The sequence below is a fragment of the Choloepus didactylus genome, chromosome 1 (assembly GCF_015220235.1).
Source record: "Choloepus didactylus isolate mChoDid1 chromosome 1, mChoDid1.pri, whole genome shotgun sequence".
Lineage (NCBI taxonomy): Eukaryota > Metazoa > Chordata > Mammalia > Pilosa > Megalonychidae > Choloepus > Choloepus didactylus.
Window position 1 is genome coordinate 87386320 of NC_051307.1, and position 26235 is coordinate 87412554.

The 26235-nt window shown below is 37.2% G+C and overlaps 1 protein-coding gene and 1 non-coding gene across 8 annotated transcripts in view; one reads left to right on the forward strand and one right to left on the reverse strand.

The window, feature by feature from the left end:
- STXBP5L (syntaxin binding protein 5 like) overlaps positions 1-26235 on the forward strand; it is a 553599-nt gene that overhangs the window by 99695 nt on the left and 427669 nt on the right. The window lies entirely within an intron of this gene.
- LOC119510831 lies at positions 11673-11779 on the reverse strand. Its single transcript, XR_005212039.1, has one exon. It is a non-coding gene; the product is annotated as a U6 spliceosomal RNA (small nuclear RNA).

The following is a 26235-nucleotide window of genomic DNA, read 5'->3' on the forward strand; positions in this document are numbered from 1 at the left end:
GAAGGTTTGGGTCACCCCACCAGGCAAAGAACCATGGCCGTCTGAAGTACTTGCTGAGGGTAAAGGGAATATGGAATGGGTAGTGGAAAAGGTAGTGACAAATATGTACTACAACCATGTGACCAGTTACAGAAATTAGGACTATGAAGGCATGAATATTTTCTCCTTGTTTTGTTGTGATATTTAAGTTAAAGGAAATCAAGTTTAAGAGTCAGTGTCACCCAATGACTTGCATCCTATTCTGGAGAGATTTAGTGCATTTCTGGTTGTACACAGGACAGCTGAGGATTTTTAGGTGAAATGTATGTCTGTTATTGTTCTCTGCTTAGAGGTAAAGTATGGTCTAAGGTGATGTATATAACTGCCAAGTTGATAAAGGGTGGACTGTGATGGTTAGGTCCATGTGTCAACTTTGCCAGGTGATGGTTTCTAGGTGTCTGGTCAAGCAACTACTGGCCTAATCATTACTGCAAGGACATTTGTGGCTGGTTAATAAACCACAGGCTAGTTTATTAAATCATCACTCAGTTGACTGCACCTGTGACTGATTACGTTGACGAAGGGTGTGTCTTCCGCAATGAGAGAATTCAATCAGCTGGATTTAATCCAATCCATTGAAGACTTTTAAGGAAGAGAGGGAACCTTCACTTCTTCTTCTTTGGCAAGCCAGTGAAGTATTTGCTGAGGAGTTCATTGAACACCTTCATCAGAGTTGCCAGTTTGCTGCCTGAGGAATTCACCAAACACCTTCATCAGAATTTCCAGTTCGCTGCCCAAGGAGTTCAATGAATGCCTTCATTGGAGTTGCCAGTTCACTACCTGCCCTACAGAATTTGGTCTCATGCACCCCACAGTTGCATGAGACACTTTTATAAATTCTTATATTTACAGATATCTCTTGTTGATTTTGTTTCCCTAGAGAACCCTAGCTAATAGAGTTACTATTTGCATAGAGTATTTTTTCCACCCTTTCCCTTTCAACCTATTTTTGTCTTTGGATATAAGGTGAGCCCCTTATAAACAACATATAATTTGATCATGTTTGTTTTTTTTAATCCATTCTGCCAATCTGTACCTTTTGATTGGAGAGTTTAATCCATGTACATCCAATGTAATTAGTGATAAGGCAGGACTTACATCAGCCATTTTATCCTTTGTTTCTTGCTCATCTTCTACCTTTTTTTGTCCCTCTTTCCCTTTTTTTTTTTTTTTTTTTGTATATAGGTAATCCCTTTCTCATTTCCATTTCTGTTCATATTTTAACTACTTTCCTGTGTGGTTACCATGAGATTGGTATTAAAAAGCCTAAATCTTTAACCCACTATTTAAAAGTGATACAACTGTTGTATCGCACTGAACAAGCAGCAGAACTCACCATGAAAGAATAATTACGGGGAGACCCAGCCAAGGCTGCCCAAACTGTCCCACAACAGGGCCTGTTGAGGTTCTGAAGAGAGGCACTAAATGGCGGGATGATCAGTCTGTAAGCATTTATTGGGGGAACTTAGAACAGAATGCTGCAGCTACCTTGTGATGGTCAGTGAGATGGCAAAATTTCACTTGAGTGTCCACTCTTTAGATTATGTGTGTTTGGGGAATGTTCCAGTTTGCTAATGCTGCCATTGTGCAAAACACCAGAAATGGATTGGCTTTCATAAAGGGGGTTTATTTGGTTACAGAATTACAGTCTGAAGGCCATAAAGTGTCCAAGATAAGGCATGAGCCATCAGGTACCTTCACTGAAGGGTGGCTGTTGGCATCTGGAAAACCTCTGTTAGCTCAGAAGACACGTGGTTGGCATCTGGTTGCTCCCAGGTGGTGTTTCAAAATGGCATTCTCCAAAATGTTGCTCTTGGGGCATTTTGTCCTCTCTTAGCTGCAGGGCCTCTTCAAAATGTCACTCCAGTTGCTCTGAGGTCCTTCTGTCTGTGAATTACTTTATACAACTCCAGTGATCCAGTAACACCCACCCTGAATGGGCAGGGTAATACCTCCATGGAAATATCTAATCAAATGTTTCACTCACAGTTGATTGCGTTACATCTCCATGGAAACACTCAAAGAATTCCAATCTAATCAACACTAATATCCTGTATAGTCTCCCCTCAGCAAAAGAGTGATCATGCACTTTATTAAAAACTGAGCAGTGTGTGTACATTCCACATTAAAAAAAGAAGCTAAAATAAGTCTTTAGCTCACATGAAAGAAAAATTGCAACTTTTAGATCAAATGGGTGATGACTCCTGCATGGTAGTCTCATATACAGGCTTGGTTTTCAGGGTGGGGCAGCTAGTAAAAAACTGTTAATTGAACCTTTTAGATACTGAGACAATTGGTCTTTATCTGTGCACTTGTATATGTTGTCAGCATGGATTCTATTGCCAATGCTCCTTAAAAATGGAAAAAAACACTCTTGCAAACTGTTCCCTCACCCTGAACATGGGCCTGGAATTCTCATGAAAGAGGGGGAATGCAAAATTGCAAGGGCCAGTCAGAGGCATGGATTGTATGATAACATATAGTATCTCCTACCTGATAAGAGGATTGACCTCACACCTGCCCACCCTTGTGTGATACATATAGCATCTCCTACCTGATAGAGGATTGACCTCACACATGCCTCCCTCTTTAGGCATCCTTCCCCCAAATTGTGGGATTTTGTAGCACCACCTTGTGCATGGCTGCATTGTTTTCTGATTTAGTGCAGGAAGACTATTTAGTATCATTGTGGACTGTGGTTATAAACTTTTGGAATGTTTTTATCTTGAACATGAAGTCAATATCGCCTCCTTGTGGTACAAAAATAGAGATCAAATAATCCCACTAAAAGAATATAGGATTGCTCTACCTCTCTCTGCAAGTAGGCTTATTTAAGGGTACTGGGACTGTGTCTGATATCCTAGAGTGTATTCAGGAGAAGCCAAGGGGGCAGTCACAGCCACTTTTGTGCTGCATAACCACTGTGTGTCATTATGGGAAATCTAGTAGATATTGGGGTGTCAGTTCCTGTTGACAGTAAACCAGTTCCTGCTATTTTGGGCAATGGTATGGAAGCATTTTCTTGGAGTCATAGCTCAGATGTCTATTATGAATTGGTTTATGGTCTTTTGTGTGGTTTCTTTGTTCTCAACACAGGGAGGCAGGCTATGATAGTATCTCCATGGTAGGAGTTAAGCAAATAAACCCATCTCATAATTTAGCATAGGATCCTCACTGGTGGAAGATTGTATTCCTTGGGGTAATATGTGCCTTCTGGATAGCTTTTTTTCCCCAAGGCTTTACTGAAACAGGTTAGGTTGTGTCCTAGGTTGTTTCATTCCACCTCCCATGAGTTAACAGTATCACCTGTAATGTCACTTGTGTTTAAAATTAAGATTTTTTTTCTGTTGGTCACTAATCCAACATTATATAGCCTCCCAATCATGAATATGAAGTGGATCAAACCACCAAGAGGTACCTCTATAGCTGCTCCAAGGCATGAGGACACAAACCCAACAGTTGGAGAGGTTGTGTTCATCGGCCACGTGGTGGGCTCAGGCTAAAAACATATTTTCAGTGGTGTTCTAAGTGTTAGCATAAACAGATAGCCATCTAAGACAGCATAAGCTACCAGTGAAAAGATAAGCACTTGTTAGGAATACAGATTGAGCTATCTAGTCCTTTTGTTAATATCAGACTAGTGTCTGTTTTTTCCTTCAGGATGATGACTTTTGCCTTAGCAGAAACTTGCTCTGGCTGACTATACCATTCCTTTTGTCCTACCACTGGAGGGGCTGTCACCTCTATTTAATGTTAATAGTAATCCAGAGTACAGTCATCACTTTGGGATTGGGCACTCACATGCCCATTGTTACCTTGTCTCTCCAGGTCCTCTTTCTTTCAGGATTGTTAGGGTTAGCTCTAGGGTGATGGGGACCTCCACTCAGCAAGAGGATTCTGATCCATCCCTTGGGTGCTATCCACCCCAGACCCCAAGGTATTATAAGGGTACCTGAGGTGATAGGGAGAGGAGTTCATAGTGTTATTTCATCTGGGGTGCTGTTTACCTTGGGGCTTCAGGTTCTCTCTGTTTTCATACTCACATGGCTTGTGCAAGGGCTGACACTGCTAAAATCCTACAAAAAGCTGTCTTACTTCCCTTGGTGGGTGATTCATTATGGTTTTTGAGGGTTTCTGGTAGGACTACTACCCATTTTTAAAAAGATGTCAACTCAGAGAGGAGTTTGATCTGTTCCTTTAGTAGGCTGTTTTTCTTTTTTATTAAGCTGGCACCTATAGCATTATTAGACCAGTGAAACTGCCATGTTATCCCCTCCTTTTGCACCCAATCTTGTATTATGGTGCTGGTGAAGTCACTAGAAATGACACTGGTCATGCCATACATGTTTTGTATATATTGCAGTCTTTTAATAGTGGATGTTTGGTTGGCACATCTGCAGGGTAATGCTTAAATGAGACCACTTAACAGTGCCTACACAGGGAAGTGCATAGTGACACCCTCAATGCCTCAGAAAAGGCCCTTTATAATTCACCTACTAGATGTCTAAAGCTTTAGGGCTTCTTATTATATGGCCAGATGCCCCAGTCAAGAGATTTGGGTTGCACTTGACTGCAAGTGGTACAGTCCTGGCAGACTATCTCAGTGTCCTCTGGAGATAGGCAAACTAGCCATTTGTGCTAGCCTTTAGGTTGTGTGAATACCCCTGTGTCCCCCTCTCCAATATATCAGTGAGCTATATCTGTCTTATCAGTCATTTCCACCACCCAGGTCTTTGCTAAGATATTTGCTTTTATGTTTCCCAGGAGGTTGCCTGGTGGACAGCCACATGGAAGACTGTAACCTCTGCTCCTGGGCATTCCAGGCATTCCCAAATGTCTTGTGATAGTTTAGACACCCACAAAGGATGCCTGTTTACATGTCATTTATTGGCTTCTCATTTGGCAATCTATATACTGTTAACCCTTTTATGACTGCCCATGAATCTATGCAAATGGTGAACAGGTGTGACTCATTCATAAGAACCAACCAGACAGCTCTTAGCTCAGCCCATTGATTACTGTGTTCCATTTCCATCTCCACCCACAGCGTTTCTGTTGCTGGTTGTATGCCCACTACTGTCCAAGATGGGTGTTGGTCTGAGCAGGTGCCATATGTATACCAAGCATTCTGTGAGAGTGTGTCTCTCTGCTGTAGATACGTGTTCCTCTGCACTAACGTGCCATTCTTGGCGACTGCAGAAGCAGGCCTCACAAATAGCCCCTCCACTCATCTCTTAATGGGATATGTGATTTTAATTTTCACTGCTACATCCTGTGATAGCATGTTTGTAGTAAAGCTTGGTAAATAGCTAGGAATTGCTTTTTTAAGATGGTGTAATGTTGCTCAGTGCCTTTGAAAAGTTGAGACCAAAACCTATGGGAATCCATGTCTTCCTGTCCCTTTGCCTTCAGGCCTATCCCCTTCCTTCCTCTGTGACAGAGATGTCCAGCTCAAATGGTCATTCTGGTGTCACAGTTTTCAGGGCCTAAAATTTGTGTTTTGTCAAAGGCCATCTCTTCCTTGTGCCCCCAATCCCATACTGATCCCCTTTTCATTAGCCTTTACACAGAGTGTAGGCATAGTATAAGATGAGGAATGAATGTCCTCTGATAATCCAGTAACCCTACAAAAGTCTGCATTTCTTTAACCATTTGTGGGTGGGGGTAAGCTTGGATCTTATTTATCAGAGTAGATGGTAAAACACGAGTCTTACCTGACCATACTAACCCCAGGAATTTGTTGGTATTTTCTTGTCCCTGTATTTCCTGGGAGTTATTACCGATCCTCTTTTCTGGAGGTGCTGTTTGTAAAAGACTTGAATCTACAGAGGTTAGCAAAGTATCATTCACGTAGTGTTCTACATGCATTCCTGGATGTGGATCCAAGGTCCCTGGCTACTGATTTCATGAGACAGATAGTATAGGGCTATGTATATATTCTTGGGGAAGTACCTGGAAGGTCCACTGCTAACACTTTCCCCACCCCCCAATAAAGGCAAATGTATCCTGTGATTGTTTATTTATTGGTATACTAAAGAAAGCATTGGCCAAATCCAAAGTAGTATGATAGGTCCCTAAACAGGCTGTTAATTTTAGTAATTTTGGGCTACATTAGGTATGGCAGAATGGATGGTAGGAGTCACTTTACTTAGTCATATTTTAGATTTCATTTGGTTTCCGCACAGTCCAAACAGGGCTATTGAAAGGGCTCTATGTTAGTTAGATAAATTGTGCCTTATTAAATTTAAAGTTAGTTGTAGATACTTTTATCCTTCCCCAGGCAGACAGTGTTGTTTAAAAGCCATTGTTCTCCTTGGTTGTGGTAGGAGGACAGTGCCTATCCGGCATGCCCCTGTAGCACCACCTTCACAACTCTCACCTTTAGACTCCAACAGTGATATCTAAGGTGGTCCCTGGAAGAGTATCTACTTCCAGTATATTTTTAGATGTAGGGGGTATGCATACTAACCTGTGGGATGGAGAGGCTTGCCTTATTTAAAGGAGCAGGTGAGCCTTTTTCACCAGATGGATGTGCTCCTATACCCATCAATGTTTGTCAGTGTCCAGAGAACTGGTGGGAATTTCCATTTATGAGGGTGCATTCCACTCACATGTCTATTAGGTCCAACATCTTTTTTTAAAATTTCATGTGGAATAATGTATGGTTACTTCCACATGGGGCCCCAGGTTTCCCAAGATGGCCCTCCCCTTAGGGGAGGGGATATGGAAGTTACCATTCTCTTTCTATTTCCTCCTCCCAGGAAGGGGGCAGTTGGGTCTAACTCTGGTCCATGGGGCCCTCTAGTGAATTGTTTTTCTCACTTCAGCCACTTCCAGTATTTCAGCAGAACAGCATTGGGGTTTTTGTTGATTTTCTCCAGTACCATCCCAGCTCTCAGAATGTCCAGCTACATGTGGCTATAGGAAACCTTCTTTGCATTGGATTTTGGGGGGAGGCAGCTTTATTTTTCCCAGTGTGTCACTCTCCCATTTGGCACTCTGGACACTGGATGTTCTGGTATCTATCTCTATCACTCCTGTCTCAGAAAGGGCTTGTCCTACATTATACACAGGGATACCAGCAAGAGAGCTTAGAATATGGAGGAGGTTTCCCTAATAACTGGATGGTGCCGATTTCCCTGCTGGAAAGGCTAACAGTGCAGTTTGCCAGCAAGGAGTTGAAGCAGCTGGTGGATTGGGTAGAATGGCCCTTGCTATGGGCAGTTTATTCCTCATGCCTGTCATAAAAGTGGCATTATCAAGGCCCTGGAAGAGTGGGGCATAAATAGCTCATGCATCCGTAGCTTTCTCAGAAGTACTTGCACTCCTTCAGTAGTTTTCTAGGAGGGGCAGCGAAGTCTCTTGGCATTTCTCCCCCCAGTGGTCTCTCCCCAGTGGTCATGCATCCTCACAGACATTAATGACCCAATTAATGAAGGTGTGATTGCCCTGCACTGCCCTTGCCCCAAGTAAGCATTGTATGATGGATGGGTGGGTGGATGGTGACATTACTTATCTTTTCAGTCTCATTCCCTGACAAGACTACTCCATCAGCTCCACTGTCCCATAGCTTTACTAGCCATCCTGCCATTGTCTCCATGGGATTGTGGAGGAAATAGCTTTTGATATTCAGCTCTATTGGTGTATATTCCTGGATGGAATATGCTTTATTTTACTGCTTGAGCTCCTGCTGGTCTAATCTATTTTACCTTATTCTGTATAAGGGTACGAGTGTGCAAAGATGCTTCCTCTCTCTGGTCTTCCCAGCTGATTATCTCAACAGACTCATCAAACTTACTTTCACTTTCTAAAGGATTCCATGTCTTTGCACCACAACTGGGAGCTGGCACCTAGAAGGAGCCTGTACCTTCAATTAGGGAGCCTTTTCAACACCTTTTTGCATACCAGCAGGCCAAGGTATTTAGCCTAGACACCCCTTCTTCCACTTCCCCTGCCATATCAGTTACAAGCATAGTTGCAGTTGATCTTATATCTTACTTCAACTGCACCTCTTTCTCTAATCTATATTCTCTGGCCTCAGCTCCTAACTGTGCTTTAGAAGCTGTTATAACTGCCCATAGCAAGGACCATTCTACCCAATCCACCAGCTGCTTCAAGTCCTTGCTGGCAAACTGCACTGTTAGCCTTTCCAGCAGGGAAGCCAGACTTTGGAGTATCACTGTACTCCCAGGGTGGCTAGCAGATATCTAAGAGATGTTCAGTGGAGCTGCCCATTGACCCCTTGCTGCCAGTCCAGGATTTCCCTGGTCACTTTCTCTTTTCTGTGCCAATTTCTCCATAATCCTGACTGTGCCAATTGTTGCATCCTGCCAAACCAGGAACAGGACTCACCATGAGGGAATAAATAGGGGGAACCCTGCCAGGCCTAACCCAACTGGCCCATAAAGGGGCCTTTTAAGGTTCTGAAAAAAAGAATCCAGGGTGATGAGCACTTGTGAATTTATTAGAGCTGCAGCTACCTTGTGATGAACAGCAAGACAGCAAGAAGTTCACTGGAGAATGTTTGCACCTATGGCAACTGCTCATCAAATAATATATGGCTGGGGGACAGAAGTACATGAATGCCAGGGGCTTGCATGCAAGTTTTGGGAAAACATCTATGTATGTGCTGTTTCCTAAAACAAGATGCACTCAGGCCAGGCAGTGTTCAAAGTTATAGCAGCCAAAGCTTGGGGTGCCTCCAGGGAGTTACAGGGAGGGCTGCCTGAGGAGAGGGGTAGGGGTGAGGTCGATCCTCAATCAGATAGGAGGTGCTATATGGATCATACACCAGCTTTACTTCAATAGCCTTTACAGCCTCTGCTCCTACACCCTTCTGTTCTCCCTCTTTATGTTGTTTTTGTTGTTATATTTTGTGTGTCCATAACATACAATAAGAGTATTTCTTATTCAATTTTATTATGACTTATAGGAAATAAAGAGTAGAGTTACACACTGAGGATAAAATACTAGTGGCGTTTGCATTTACCTATGTGGCTACCTTTACTGGAGATCTTTATCTCTTTATAATGGTCCAAGCTGTATCTACTGTCCTTTCCTTTCAACCTGAAGAATGTCCTTTAGCATATCTTGTAGAGCAAGTCTCTTGATAACAAACTCCCAGTTTTTACTTATCCATGAATGGTTTAAACTCTGTCATTTTGAAGGACAGTTTTTCCAGATACAGAATTCTAGCCGTTTTTCTCTTCAGTGCCTTACATATATTGTACCACTCTGTTTTCACCTCTGTGGTTTCTGATGAGAAGCAGGCAATTAAACTTATTGAAGATCCTTTGTACATGATGAATTACTTCTTGCTGCTTTCAGAATTCTGTCTTTATCTTTGGTATTCAACATTTTGATTACATGTCTTGGAGTAGGTCTATTTGGGTTTATCCAGTTTGGAGGTCATTGGGCTTCTTGGATGTATCTGCTGTCGGATTTTAGAAGGTTTTGGCCATTATTTCCTCAAATATTCTTTCTGTCCCTTTTTTTGTTGTTGTTCTCCTTTCCTTTTAGGACTCCTGTAATATGTATACTGGTATGCTTCATGCTGTCCCACAGGTCCCTTAGTCTCTATTCACTTTTTCTTTCATTCTTTTCCCTATCTGCTCTTTAGACTATATGATTTATGATTTATGATTTTGATTGTCCTATCCTCTAGTTTGCTAATTCTTTCTTCTGTCTATTCAGATCAGCTGTCGAACACCCTCTGGTGTATGTTTAATCAGTTACTGTTTTTCATCCCCCAAAGTTCTGCTATGTTCCTTTTAAATTTTTCTAATTCTTCTGTTTGTTCACCCACTATCTTCCTGATTTCTTTTAGTTCTATGTCCAGTGTTTTCCTTTAGCTCATTGAACTTATTTAGGAGTTTTGATTGAATGTTTTTCATTAGTTGTCCCAATGTCTGTACTTCCTCTGTTGTTTTAATTTATTCCTTTTATTCCAAATTGTCGCAAAACACCCTGTTGATTTCAGTTCTTTAAAATTTGTCAAGGTTGTTTATGGCCTGTGATTTGTTCTGTCCTTGTATATGGTACATGAGCTCTTGAAAGGAATGGTATATTCTGCTCTTGTTGCGTGGCGTGTTCTATGAATGTCAATTTGATTATGTTGGTCATTGGTGTTCGTTGAGTTCTTTTATGTCCCTGATGATTTTATTTCTAGTAATTCTATGAGTTTTTGAGTGAGGGGTAACTATAATTGTATATTTGTTTATTATTCATTTTATTTCTATCAGTTTTTGCTTTATGTATTCCAAAGCTCTGTTGGTTGATGTATATACATTTAGGATTGCGTATGGACTGTTTTATCAATATCTAAGGTCTATCTTTTTCATTGGTAATTTTCTTTGCTCTTTTGTCAGCTATTCCTGCTTTCTTTTGATTAATGTTTCCATGGTATAAGTTTTGCCACCATTTTACTTTCAGCCTACTTATATCACTATATATGAAATAATCTTTTTGTAGCTATAGCATACAGTTGGGTCATATTTTTAAGACTATCTATTATGCTTCTCTTTTACTTGGTACATTTATTTATTATTTTATATGTGTTATTCACTTTATAAATAATATTTATTTAACGTTATTGCAATGTTAGGGTTTAAGTCTGCCATTTTATTGTTTTGTGTGTGTGTTCCCTTTTTTTTTTTACAACTTAAATTTATTTCTGAAATGCTTTATTCTTGTAATTAGTATGCATTATGTTATTTATAGAATTTCTTTAAAAATTAAGTTTTATTGTTAGGACATTGTTACAGAGAAGGAAACTTTTAACTCTTTGACTTCTTTTTACAGTTATCCAAGTTCCAAGTAGATTCTTATATTAAGGCTCTTCTGTGTTATTTTTGTCCAGTTTGAGACAGCTGTTTTATGAATTGTGTAACATTAAAAAGCTCACTGCAGTCAAGGATGACACGCAAATACACAAAGCGTCCCATTTTTATTTTATATAGAGGCAAGAAAACTGGATATATATTTTGAATATGAAGAAAACATAATGAGCAAAACTACTCTGTTCTGCTTGTTTCCCCTTTATGTAGTTTACAAGATTTTGGTATTCAATGTAATTGCCTCCATCCACCACAAAAACAGTTGCCTCTTGGAATGGATTTTTATTCCTTGGATCTGAGCTGTCATTGCCTTGCAGCATTTTGGGATCAAAATATCTGTAGTCATCAGTTTCAGGGTTTGACTTCATATTCACGAGTTTGTCTAAAATACAAGTAACAGATTTTGCTGTTTAAATACCAGGTTCTTCACTCCTTCCATCACAAACTGTGATCCTGTATTCAAAACTCATGATAAGAGACCCATTGGTTTAGTGGTAGTGTTGCCATAGCTGGCAGGAGCTGAGGCCATCTTGGTAAAAGCCTTCCACTGCTTGATATATTGTAAGGGATTAAGGTTGCATCCCACATGAGTCGAAGCTTTTTTGTATTGTTCCATATCAGCCTCGGAAGGTGCTTGCTGTGTGGTTATGTACTAGATAAGAAATAGCCTCACTTTATCTTCTGGAGTTCCTGCATCAGGGTCTGATTTATCCAGAAGAGATATATCCAGAGTAGTTTTGCTCATTATGTTTTCTTCATATTCAAAATATATATCCAGTTTTCTTGCCTCTATGTAAAATAAAAATGGGATGCTTCATGAATTTGCATGTCATCCTTGTGCAGGGGCCATGCTAATCTTCTCTGTATCGTTCCAATATTAGTATATGTGCTGCCGAAGCAAGCACCCTTTGTTTTTTATTTTTCTGATTTACTTTTCCTCTCTTCCTGTGGACTATTGAACAATTTTTAGAATTCCATTTTGATTTATCTATAATAGTTTTTGAGTATTTCTCCTCATATAGATTTTTCAGTGATTTCTCCAGGTATTATATTATACATAGGTGACTTAGTCTACTGATGTCAATATTTTATTAGTTCAAGTAATGTTTAGAAATCTTACCTCCATTTAGATACCTTTACTTTCCTCCATTTGTAAGATAATTGTCTTAAATATTTCTTCTTCATGAATTGATAACTACATCAAGTAATATTTCTAATTTTTGCTTCTGCCATCAAATTTAATTTACTAAACTCAAGATGAGAAGACTGTATTTTTACTCTTTCCATTGTTCTTCATTTCTGATGTTGCAAGCTTATTTCTTTTTATCATTTACTTTTTGTTTGAAGAGCTTAATTCAACCATTCTTTCAGGGTATATGTGCCAGTGGCCATTTTTGTTAGTTTAGTTTTTTTTTTTCTTCTGAGAATAGTTTGTTTTCACTTTCATTCCTAAAGAGTATTTTCACTGGAAGTAGAATTCTGAGTTGACAGTATTTTTTTTTTTTTTCCAGCACTTAAAAGCTTTGTATACTCTTCTGGCTTTCATAGTCTCTGATGAGATTTCTGCTGTTTGAATTGTTCCTGTATAGGTAATGTTTTATTTCTCTCTAGCTGCTTTCAAGATTTTTCCTTTTTCTTTGGTTTTTTTGAACTTTGATTATGATGTGAAGATTATGTCTTTTGTCAAATTTGGGTAGTTTTTAGCCATTATTTCTTCAAATCCATTTTCAATGTAATCGCCCTGCATCCTTTCTTTTCTTCTGAGGCTTTGATGATATTAATATTAGGTCTTTTATTATTGTCCCTAACATCCTGCTAATTTCTTTTCAGTCTATTTTTTCTCTTTTTTTTCAGATCAGATAATTTCTATTGTTCTATATTAAAGTTTACTGATTATCTTATTCATTCTTCTATTGATGCCATCCAATGAGTTTCTGTTTTAAAGTGTGGAATTTTATACATTTTGATAAATGTGTACACTTATGAAACAATCATCATAGTTGCAGTAATGAACATATCTATCACCCCCAAAGGTTTCTTGTGCTCTTTTATAATCTTTCCCTCCCAAACATCCTTGCCTCCTGTTTTTTCCCCAGCCCCTCACCCCCCAGTTCTGTAGGCAACTGCTTGGGTTGTATCTGTCTCTAAGATTAGTCTTCCTTTTCTAGAATTTTATATAAATGAAACTATACAGTACATATACTTATTTTATCTGCCATCTTTTACTCAGAAAATTATTTTGAGATTCATTTATATTATTGTGTGTATCATTATTCATTCCTTTTGATTGCCGAGTAGTATTCCTGTATTCCTTTATAAAAATGCACCATATGTTTATACATTCACCTATTGATGGAACTTTGAGTCATCAATGTACAGCTCTTTTTATCTTCATATACTTTTGTTTTGCTTGGCTAACTACTGAGGGAATGCATGTGTCATGTGATAGGTGTATGTTTAACTTTTTAAGAAGTTTCCAAACTATTCTCAAAAGTGGTTGTACCATTTTACATTCCCACTAACGGTGTAGTTACATTTGTTTCATATCCTCACTGACACTTGGTGTAGTGTTTTGTTTTGTATTGTTTATTTCTTTATGCATGTGTTTTAGTTTTAGCTATTCTAATAGGTATATATAGTGCTATATCATTGTGGGTTTGCATTTTGCTAACATTTAATAATTTTGAGTATCTTTTCATGAGCTAATTTTCTTTCCATATGTATTTCTTGATGAAGTGTCTGTTGAAATATTTTACTCATTTTTTTCTTTAATTGCTTGCTTTCTTTTTACTGAGTTTTGGGAGTACTTTACACATTCTGGATACAAGTCCTGTATCAAATATGTGATCTGAATATATTTGCCATTAGTCTGTGGCTTGACATCTCTCTCGTAAGAGAGTCTTGTTCAGAGCAGTAGTTCTTAATTTTGATGACATCCAACTTATGAGAAGAAATAACAATCATAAATGTTTATCCACCCAATCAAGGTGCGGCAGAATACATAGGCAAACACTGGAAAAACTAAAGGAAGCAATTGATGCTTCCACAATAATTGTGGGAGATTTCAACACATCACTCTCTCCTGCAGATAGATCAACCAGACAGAAGACCAATAAAGAAAATGTAAACCTAAACAATGTGATAAATGAATTTGATTTAACAGACATATATAGGACATTACATCCCAAACACCAGGATATACATTCTTCTCTAGCACTCATGGAACTTTCTCCAGAATAGATTATATGCTGGGACATAAAACAAGTCTCAATAAATGTAAAAAAACTGAAATTATTCAAAGCACATTCTCTGGCCACAATGGAATACAAGTAGAAGTTAATAACCATCAGAGACTTAGAAAATACACACACACCTGGAGGTTAAACAACACACTCCTAAACAATCAGTGGGTTAAAGAAGAAATAGCAAGAGAAATTGCTAAATATATAGAGATAAATGAAAATGAGAATACAACATATCAGAACCTATGGGATGATGCAGCAAAAGTGGTACTGAGGGGGAAATTTATAGCACTAAACGCATACATCAAAAAGGAAGAAAGAGCTAAAATCAAAGATCTAATGCAGCAACTGAAGAAGCTAGAAAATGAAAAGCAAACTAATCCTAAACCAAGTAGAAAAAAAGAAATAACAAGGATTGAAGCAGAAATAAATGACATAGAGAACAAAAAAAAAAAAAAAAAAAAGAGAGAGAGAATAAATAACACCAAAAGTTGGTTCTTAGAGAAGCTCAAGAAGTTGACAAGCCCCTAGCTAGACTGACAAAATCAAACAGAGAACCATATAAACAAAGTATTAAATGAGAAAGGTGACATTACTGAGGATCCCAAAGATGTTAGAAAAATTATAAGAGGGTACTATGAACAACTGTATACCAACAAACTAGATAATGTAGAGGAAATGGACAATTTCCTTGAAACACATGAACAACCTAGACTGACCAGAGAAGAAACAGAGGATCTCAACCAAGCAATCACAAGCAAAGAGATCCAGTCATCAAAACACTTCCCACAAATAAATGCCTAGGGCCAGATGGTTTCACAGGGGAATTCTACAATGGGGCAATCTCCCTAATGAATATAGATGCAAAAATTCTCAACAAAATACTTGCAAATCAAATCCAAAGATACGTTAAAAAAAACATACACCATGACCAAGTGGGGTTCATTCCAGGCATGCAAGGATGGTTCAACATAAGAAAATCAATGTATTACAACATTTTAACAAATCAAAAGAGAAAAATCAAATGATCATCTCAATAGATGCTGAAAAAGCATTCGACAAAATCCAACATCCGTTTTTGATAAAAACACTTCAAAACGTAGGAATTGAAGGAAACTTCCTCAATATGATAAAGAGCATATATGGAAAACCCATAGCCAGCATACTACTCAATGGTGAGAGACTGAAAGCCTTCTCCCTAAGATCAGGAATGAGACAAGGATGCCCGCTGTCACCACTGTTATTGAACATTGTGCTAGAAGTGCTAGCTGGGGCAATCTAGCAAGACAAAGAAACAATAGGCATCCAAATTGGAAAGGAAGAAGTAGATCTGTCATTATTTGCAGATGATATGATCTTATATCTGGAAAACCCTGAGAAATTGATGATACAGCTACTATAGCTAATAAACAAATTTGGCAAAGTAGTGGGATACAAGATTAGTGCACATAAATCAGTAATGTTTCTATATGCTAGAAATGAAAAACGTGAAGAGACATTCAAAAAAAAGATACCATTTTCAATAGCAACTAAAAAAATCAAGTACCTAGGAATAAACTTAACCAGAGATGTAAAAGACCTATATAAAGAAAACTACATAACTCTACTAAAAGAAATAGAAAGGGACCTTAAAAGATGGAAAAATATTCCATGTATGGATAGGAAGGCTAAATATCATTAAGATGTCAAGTCTACCCAAACTCATCTACAGATTCAATGCAATCCCAATGAAAATTCCAACAACCTAACTTTGCAGGCTTGGAAAAGCTAGTTATCAAATTTATTTGGAAAGGGAAGATGCCTTGAATTGCTGAACACACTCCAAAAAAGAAAAATGAAGTGGGAGAACTTAACACTCCCTGACTTTGAAGCTTATTATAAAGCCACAGTTGTCAAAACAGCATGGTACTGGCACAAAGATAGACATATTGATCAATGGAATTGAATTGAGAATTTGGAGATAGACCCCCAGATCTATGGCTGACTGATCTTTGATAAGGCCCCCAAAGCCACTGAACTGGGATGTAACAGTCTTTTCAACAAATGGGGCTGGGAGAATTGGCTATCCATATCCAAAAGAATGAAAGAGGACCCCTACACCACACGCTACACAAAAATTAACTCAAAGTGGATCAAAGACCTCAATATAAAAGACAGTACCATAAAACTCCTAGAAAATGTAGGGAAACATCTTCAAGACCTTGTATTAGGCGGCCACTTCCTAGACTTTACACCCAAAGCACAAGCAACAAAAGAAAAAATAGATAAATGGGAACTCCTCAAGCTTAGAAGTTTCTGTACCTCAAAGGAATTTGTCAAAATGGTGAAGAGGCAGCCAACTCAACGGGAAAAATTTTTGGATACTGTGTATCTGACAAAAGACTGATATCTTGCATATATTAAGAAATCTTACAACTCAATGGCAATAGTACAGACAGCCCAATTATAAAATGGGCAAAAGATATGAAAAGACAGTTCTCTGACAAGGAAATACAAATGGCCAAGAAATACGTGAAAAAATGTTCAGCTTCACCAGCTATTACAGAGACGCAAATTAAGAGCACAACGAGATACCATCTCACAGCAATTAGAACGGCTGCCATTAAACAAACAGGAAACTACAAATGCTGGAGAGGATGTGGAGAAACTGGAACTCTTATTCATTGTTGGTGGGACTGTATGATGGTTCAGCCACTCTGGAAGTCAGTCTGGCAGTTCCTTAGAAAACTAGATATAGAGTTACCCTTCGATCCAGCAATTGCACTTCTCAGTGTATACCCAGAAGATCTGAAAGCAATGACATGAACAGACATCTGCATGCCAATGTTCATAGCAGCATTATTCACAATTGCCAAGAGATGGAAACAACCCAAATGTCCTTCAACAGATGAGTGGATAAAAAAATGTAGTGTATACACATGATGGAATACCATCTGGCAGTAAGAAGGAATGATGTGAAACATATGACAACATGGATGAACCTTGAAGACATAATGCTGAGTGAAATAAGCCAGGCATAAAAAGAGAAATATTATATGCTCCCACTAATGTGAACATTGAAAAATGTAAAATAAATGGTTTATAATGTAGAATGTAGGGGAACTAGTGATAGAGAGCAATTAATGAAGGGGGAATGATAACCCAATAAGGACAGGTGAGCTATCATGGGTAAATTTAATGTTCCAGGAATGCCCAGGAATGACTATGATTGATTAATTTTTGTTGGGTATGGTAGGAACAAGTTCACAGAAATGTTGCTATAATAGGTTATTTTCTTGGGGTAGAGTAGGAATGTGTTGGAAGTAGTTACTTTAGGTTAGTTGTCTTTTTCTTACTCCCTTGTTATGGTTTGTTTGAAATGTTTTTTATTTTTATTGTATTTTTAAAAATTTATTTCATATAGTTAATGGTTAATTTTTTTTAAAGTTAATTTAAAAAAAAATGAAAAAAAATATGTAGAGCCCCCCTGAGGATCTGGTGGAGAATGCAGGGATGTTGGGCTTCCCCACCTCGATGATTGTTAATGTGCTCACAGACACAGGGCACTGGTGGCTTGATGGGCAGAGCCCTCTACCACAGGACTTGCCCTTGGGAAGACTGTTGCTGCAAAGGAGAGGCTAGGCCTGCCTATGATTGTGCCTAAGAGCCTCCTCTTGAACGCTTCTTTGTTGCTCAGATGTGGCCCTCTCTCTCTAGCTAAGCCAACTTGGCAGGTGAAAGCACTGCCCTCCCCCATGTGGAATCTGACATCCAGGGGAGTAAATCTCCCTGGCAGCATGGAATATGACTCCTGGGGAGGAATCTAGACCCAGCATCAGGGGATGGAGAACATCTTCTTGACCAAAAGGGGGATGTGAAAGGAAGTGAAATAAGCTTCAGTGGCAGAGAGATTCCAAAAGGAGCTAAGAGGTCACTCTGGTGGGCACTCTTATGTACAATATAGACAACCCTTTTTAGTTTCTAATGAATTGGAATAGCTAGCAGTAAATACCTGAAACTATCAAACTACAACCCAGAACCCTTGAATCTTGAAGACAATTGTATAAAAATGTAGCTTATGAGAAGTGACAATGTGATTGGGAAAGCCATATGGACCAGTCTCCCATTTGTCCAGTTTACGGTTGGATGAGTAGAAAAATGGGGGGGGGGGCACTCAAGTGTTCTTTTTCACTTTAATTCTTATTATTTTTGTGTGTGTGGTAATGAAAATGTTCAAAAATTAATTTTGGTGATGAACTCACAACTATATAATGGTACTGTGAACAATTTGCATGACTGCATGGGATGTGAATATATCTCAATAAAATTGAATAAAAAAATTTATGGTTCATGTGTTGGGGTTGTATTTAACAAATCTTTACCTAATTCAAGGTCACAAAGGATTTCTGATTTTTTTTCCTAGAAATTTTCTAGTTTTAGATTTTACATTTAGGCTTACATTTTTGAATAGCTTCTCTTTCTATGTCTTCAAGTTCACTGATCTTTTCTTCTTCCATGTCTAATTTTCCATTAATCCCATCAAGTGATTTTTATCTCAGGAATTGTAGTTTTAATTTCAGCTTTGATTTGGGTCCTATTTGTATCTTCCACATCTCTACTGAATATATTTAATCTTTCCTCTAGCTTCTTAACCATGTGGAATGTCTTACTGTACCAATTATATCATCTTTGCCATTTCTAGGTAGGTTTCAATTGATTCATATTTTTTCAATTTGGGTTGTATTTTCCTGATTCTTTTCTTGACTGGTATTTTATGATTAAGTGACATTGTGAATTTTACTGCATTGTAAGCTCAAAATCTTTGTGCTCCTATGAATATTCTTCAACTTTTTTCTGAGCATATTTAGGTTACTTGGAAACAAACAAACTTTTCTGTTCTTTATTTTTAGCTTTGTTAGACAGACTCAGAGTAGTGTTTAGTTTAGTATTAGTTTCAGATGCTGAGGAAAAACCAATCTAAGTTCATGTCCCAAGAAATATGAGGTTTTCTATTCTGGCTGGTGGAAAAAAGAATATTCCTGCTAATCTTTTCAGGTATTAGGAATGTGTTGGAAGTGTATGCATGTGAGAAAACTGAGCAGTATTCACCCAATCACTTGAGAGGTGCACAAATCTAGAATTCCTGGTCTGTGAAGCTGTCTCCTTTCTGGTACTGCTTCTTTGAAATTATAGCTGTTTTGCCCTCTCTGGAATCTTAGATCTGTCTCTTCAACCTAGGGAAGCCCTGTGCCTGTTTTGAGGTTCTATCCAGGCTGCAACCTGGAAAAATTGTAGGGTTCAGCTCATTGATTTCCTGCCTCTAAAAGATCACTGTCTATTGTTACCCAATGTCCTCCTTGAACAATGTTGTTTTTTTATATTTTCCTGTTTCTCAGGAAATTATTCAGGTGGAAGAATAATTCTGGTTCTTGCTTCTCTATCTTGGCTTGTTCAGAACACTTAAAAATTTTGATGAAGCTAACTTAACTTCTTCTTTTATGGATTATGCTTTTGGTGTTGTATTTAACAAATCTTTGCCTTACCTAGAGTAAAGAATATTTTCTCTCTCTTTCTTCTATAGGTTTTGTAGTTCTAGCCATTACCTTTAGGTCTGTGATCTATTTTATATAATTTTTTATATATTTTGTAGGTTGTGTCAAAATTCAGTTTTTAATATGATGTTTGGTTTTTGACTAAAATATGTGCTCTTTAAATAAATGTTCCATATGGACTTTAAAAGAATGTGCATTCTCTTTGTGTAGGGTGAAGTGTTCTATAAATGTCAATTAGGTTGACACAATTAAAATCATCAGTATCTTTGCTGATTTTATGCGTATGTGTTCTTTTGGTTACAAAGAGAGGAGAGTTGACATCTTCAATTATAATTATGGTTTTTTCCTGTTTCTGCTTTGAGTTTTATTTTTTTTTAATCTGTGTGATACCAGATCTATGACAAGGAATGGAGAGAAGCAGAAATGGTGAATGTGTGGGAAAATAAGTATATAGCATTTTTCTAATTTTACATCTCCTTAAAAGGTAATTTACTGTTTAAAACAATAATAATATTATAACAGTAATAATATACTTATGAAGGTATAAATATAAATAACATAAGTATATACATGCATACAAATAACATAAATAATAATTAAATTAATAATATTTGAAATGGTTCTCTTGTAGACAGTATATATTTAGGTCTTGATAATATATCCAATTTGACAGTCTCTTCCTTTTAATTGGAGAGATTATGCCATTTACATTTGATAGAATTTTTGATATGTTTGGATTAAATATATGTTCTTGCTATTTGTTTTCTATTTGTCCTATGTTTTCCTTGTTCCTTTTTCCCTCTTTTCCTGCCTCCTTTTGGATTGGGTATTTTGTTATTCTATTTTCTCCCCACTCTTGCTTATTATTGTTTTATTTTTCTGGTGGTTGCTCTAAGGCAAGGGGTATTCATCCTTTTTCTTAAAGGCTTGATTGTAAAATCTTTTAATCTTTCAGGCCTTATGGTCTTTGTCTCAATGAATCAACTCTCCTGTTGTAGCATGAAAACAACAATAGACAGTATATAAATTAGAGAAGCTGTGTTCCAATAAAACTTTATATACATAAACAGGTAGCTGGCCTGTGGACCATAGCTTGCCAACCTCTGCTCTAGGGTTTACAATATATTTATTTTTTAGCCTCACAATATACATCTACTTTGAAATAATATTTGTGATACATTGTGATTTTATTTTAAGCAGTCAATTCGCTTTTAAAGTGATTAAAAAGAGGAAAATTTGTTTTATGTTAACCATAAATCATGTGTTTTATGTTTCATCATTTCTGTTTCTCTTCACATAGATCAGGTGTAATTTTTCTTCTGCTTACAAAACTTCCTTTGTCATTTTTTAATTGTACAGGTCTGCTGGTGGTGGATACTCTCAGTTTTTGTTTCCTGAAAACCTTTATTTATTTATTTATTTTTGAAAAACATTTTCACTGGGGTTGATGTTTTCTTTTCTACATAAAGTGTAGTGTCATTGTCTTCTGTTTGAATAGTTTGAGAAGACTCCTGGCATTCTTATTTTTGTTTCTTAGCACATTATATGTGTTTTTATCTGCCTTTTAAAACAAGATTTTCTGTGTTATTGGTTTTCAGAAGTAGCTTTTTAAATGGTTATTCTGCTAGAATTGTGTTGAGATTCTTGGATTTATGGATTTATAGTTTTCATTAAATTTATTTGAACATTAGTGATTTCAGTTGTTATTTATTCAAATATTTTTTTCTGTTTCACATTTCCCCTGTACTTCTTGATCTATGGTTGCACATATTTTATACTTTCATATAGTCTCATAGATCTCTGATAATCTTTTCATTTATTTCCTTCTCATCACTGTGCTTAAGTGCTTCTATTTCTATGTCTTTCATTTCACTGTTGTTTTTTTCTGTAGTATCAAATCTGAAATTAAATTTATCCAGTGAATTTTTATTAAAAATTTTGCATTTTTGCTTCTAGAAGTTCAACTTATCTTTCTTTGCTCTCCTTAACATGTGCATGTTTTTTTTTCTTCTAAGTTTTGAACATATGGATATTTATGATGGCTGTTTCCATGTCCGTTCTGCTAATTCCAACAATTTTTTTATTTTTAGGTCTGTTTCTATTGATTGCTTTTTCTCAGTTATTGTTGATATGTTCCTGCTTCTTACCATGTGTGTTAATTTTTTAATGCATTTTATTGAGATATATTTGACATATCAGATAATCATCTGAAGTGTACAATCCATGGTTCACATTGTCATCATATACTTGTGTATTCATCACCACAATCAATTTTTGAACATTTTCATAACTCCAAAAAAAAAACTAAGTATAAAAATAAAAATGACCACCCAACACATCCCATAACCTTTATCCCCTCCATTATTTATTTATTTTTGTCTTTATTTTCTTACTCATCTGTCTGTGCACTGTATAAAGGTAATGTCAGTCACAAGGTTTTCGTGACTACACAGTCACAATGTAAAAGCTAAACAACTATACAATCATCTTCAAGAATCAAGGTTACTGGATTGCAGTTCCACAGTATCAGGTATTTCCTTGTAGCTATTCTAATACACTAAAAACCAAAAAGGGATAGCTATATAATGCCCAAGAATAACCTCCAGCATGACCTCCTGACTCTATTTGAAATCTCTCAGCCACTGAAAATTTATTTTGTTTCTATTTCTCTTTTCCCTTTTTGTCCAAAAAGTTTTTCTCATTCCCATGATGTCAGGGCCATGCTCATCCCCAGGAGTCATGTCCCACATTGCCAGGGAGAGTTATACCCTTGGGAGTCATGACCCACATGGGGGGAGGGCAGTGAGTTTTCCTGCAGAGTTGGCTTAGAAAGGCCACATCTGCACAACAAAAGAGGCTCTCTGGGGGTGACTCTTAGGCATAATTATAAGTAGGCTTAGCTTCTTCTTTGCAGGAATGTTTCATAAGAGTAAACCCTAAGATTGAGGGCTTGGCCTATTAAATTGTAGTCTCCAATGCTTGTAGGAATATCAGGAATACCCTAGGTGGGAAAGTTTAATTTTTTCTTATTTTCCCCCAGTCTCTCAAGGGGGCCTTGCAATTAATTTTTTATTCTCTGCCCAAATACCTGTGGGATGTATCAGGATATCACTCTATAACCTGTACAAACCAACCAGATCTCAATTCCTTTTCAAGGTTCCATGTAATTATGGTGTTTGAATAAATTGATTATAGAAGTTAAATTAGATAGTATACTATAGAAAATATAAATTTTGAACCAAATAAACATCTCTTCCCTTGGTCTCACACAGAAGTTGAAGTTTTAAAACACAGTCAATATCATCCTTGACCCTTTAGTCTGATTTGCCTTAATCCTAACCAGATTAGCTTCTTTTACATCTCTAATTGAAGTCTGATCTATTTTTCAGCTTTTTAAACAGTTGCTGTCTGGGATAATGCTGACTTTCATAGCTTCAGAGCTCTAGCTCTGAGTTTCAGGTGTCACACAGAAACCCTAAGTTCCAGTGAATGACCAAGTTATACACAAAAAGTTCAGTGTCTCAGAATTTAGAAATAGCTGTAACAACAACTCAGGAATAGGTGTGACTGCTGTAAGAGCTTGCAGTCTAGGAACCTTTACAATAAGCCTTCCCCTGAGAACCTATGCTCCCAGATTCAATTCTCAGACTTTACACATTATCCTTAGTCCATAAAAGTGAGGTGTTATAATATATGTCTTTTTGTTTCTGACTTTGCTCAACATACTGTCCTCAAGGTTCATTTACCTAGTTGCATGCCTCACAACTTCATTCCTTCTTGCAGCCACTCAGTATTCCATTGTATGTGTACACTCAGTTTGACTTTCCATTCATTAGTCGAAGTACCCGTAGGACACCTCCATCCATTGCAAATTGTGAATACTGCTACGAGAAACACTTGTGTGCAAATGTCCATTCATGTCCCTACTTTCAGTTCATACAAGCATATACCCATTAATGGTGTTGTTGTATCATGTGGCAACCCTATACATAGATTCCTGTGGAACCACCACACTGCCCTCCAAGTGGGCTGCACCATTCTACTTCCCTACCAACAGTGAATAGGTACATCCCTCTCTCCACATTTTCTGCAGCACTTGTATCTTTCTGTTTATTTTTAAAACAGTTAATTACATGCCATACAATCCATCCTAAGTAAACAATAAATTGTTCCTGGTATAATCACATAGTTACACATTTGCCATCACAATCTCTATGAGGACATTACCATTTCTTCAACAAAGAAAGAAGAAGAGAAAAAAAATGAAGAATAAAATAAAAAGGAAAAACAACAATAACACTAGTCTCTTATTTGCATTGATTATATTTTTCCATATATCATCCCGTTTTCAACACCTTGCATTGTTGACATTCGTTTGTTCACCTTCAAAAAAAAATTCTTGTATTTGTACATTTAATCACCAGAATTGCCCACTCTATGTTTTGCTAAGTAATACAGTACGTGTCTTTATCTTCTATCTTTCCTTCTGGTGTCATAAATGCCCCTAACCTTCCTTTTTCAACCATACTCACATTCAGCTTTGTTCATTGTAGTTACAATATTGTGCTACCATCAGATAGTATTGTGCTATCCATCTCTAGATCTTTAAAATTAAATCCTGTTGAATATTCTGTGCTCCTTCAGCATCAAATGAACAATCTTTATCCTCTTTCTGTCTCCTGATAACCTGTGTTCTCAACTTTAACTCTCAAAGTTTGCTTATAAATGTTAGTTCATATTAGTGAGACCATACAGTTTTTGTCCTTTTGTGTCTGGCTAATTTCACTCAACACAATGTCCTCAAAGTTCATCCACGTTTTTGCATGTTTCATGACTTTTTTCTGTCTTACAGCTGCATCCGTATCCATCATATGCATACATATCCATCATATGTGTATACCACAGTTTGTTTATCCACTCCTCTACTGATGGAGATTTGGGCTGTTTCCATCTCTTGGCAGTTGTGAATAATGCTGCTGTAAACATTGGTGTGCAAATATCCTTTCACGTTCCTGCCTTCAGTTCCTCCAAATACATGCCTACTAATTGGATTGATGGATTATATAGCAATTCGATACTTAGCTTCCTGAGGAACCACCACACTGCCTTCCAGAGTGATTGCACCATTCTATATCCCACCAACAGTGAATGTGTGCCTCTTTCTCCACATCCTCTTCAACACTTGTAGTTTTCTGTTTTTTGGTAATGGCCAATTTAGTAGGTGTGAGATGATACCTCATTGTGGTTTTTATTTGCATTTCCCTTATAGCCAGTGAAGTTGAGCATCTTTTCGTATGCTTTTGATCTATTTATTTTTCCTCTTCAGAAAAATGTCTATCCATGTCTTTTGCCCATTTTTTAATTGGGTTGTGTTTTTGTTGTTGAGTTGTAGGATCTCTTTATATATTTTGGATATAAACCCTTATCTGATATGTCTCCCATTACATAGGCTGCCTTTTTACTTTTCTAACAAGATCCCTTGATGCACAAAAATGTTCAGTTTTGAGGAGATCCCATATTTCTATTTCTTCTCTCATTGCTCATGCATTTGGTCTAAGGTCTAGGAAACCATTCCTATCAAAAAATCTTTAATTTCCCTGCATTTTCTTCTAAAAGTTTTATATTCTTAGCCCTAATGTTCAGGTCATTGATCAATTTTGAATTAATTTTTGTATAAGGTGTGAGATAGGGGTCCTCCTTCATTCTTTTGGATATGGATATGCAATTTTCCACGTACCATTTATTGAAGTTGCTCTGTCCCAGTTGAGTTGACCTGACTGTCTTATCAACTGTAGATGAGAGGGTCTAATTCTGAACCCTCAATTCAAATCCATTGATCAGTATTTCCATCTTTATGCCAGTACCATGCTGTTTTGACCACTGTGCCTTTGTAATGTGTTTAAAGTCAGGTAATGTGAGACCTCCCTCTTCATGTTTTTTCCTCAAGATATTTTTAGTTATTCAGGGAACACTGCACTTCCAAGTAAATTTGGTTATTGGTTTTTTTATTACTGCATAGTAAGTTGTTGGGATTTTAATTGGTATTCCATTGAATCTATAAATTAATTTGGGTAGAATTGACATCTGAAATATATTTAGTCTTTCAATTCATGAATACGGTATGTCCTTCCATTTACTTAGGTTTTCTTTGATTCCTTTTAGCCTTTTTTTTCTTTTACTTTTCTTTGTATTTGTCTTTTGTGGCCTTGGTTAAATTTATTAGTAAATATTTGATTTTTTTGGTTGCTATTGTAAATGGAATTTTTTTCTGGTTTCCTTGTCATATTGCTCCTTACTAATGTATAGAATCAGTACTGATTTTTGCATGTTGATCTTGTACCCTGTCACTTTGCTGTGTACATTTATTAGTTATAGTAGCTTTGCTGTAGATTTTTCAAGATTTTCTACATATAATATGTCATCTGCAAACAGTGAAAGTTTTACTTCTTCCTTTCCAATTTGGATGCCTTTTATTTCTTTTTCTTGCCTAATTGCTCTAGCTAAAACTGCTAGCAAAATGTTGAATAGCAATGGTGACAGGGGGCATCTGTGTCTTGCTCCTGATCTTAGAGGGGAAGTTTCAGTCTT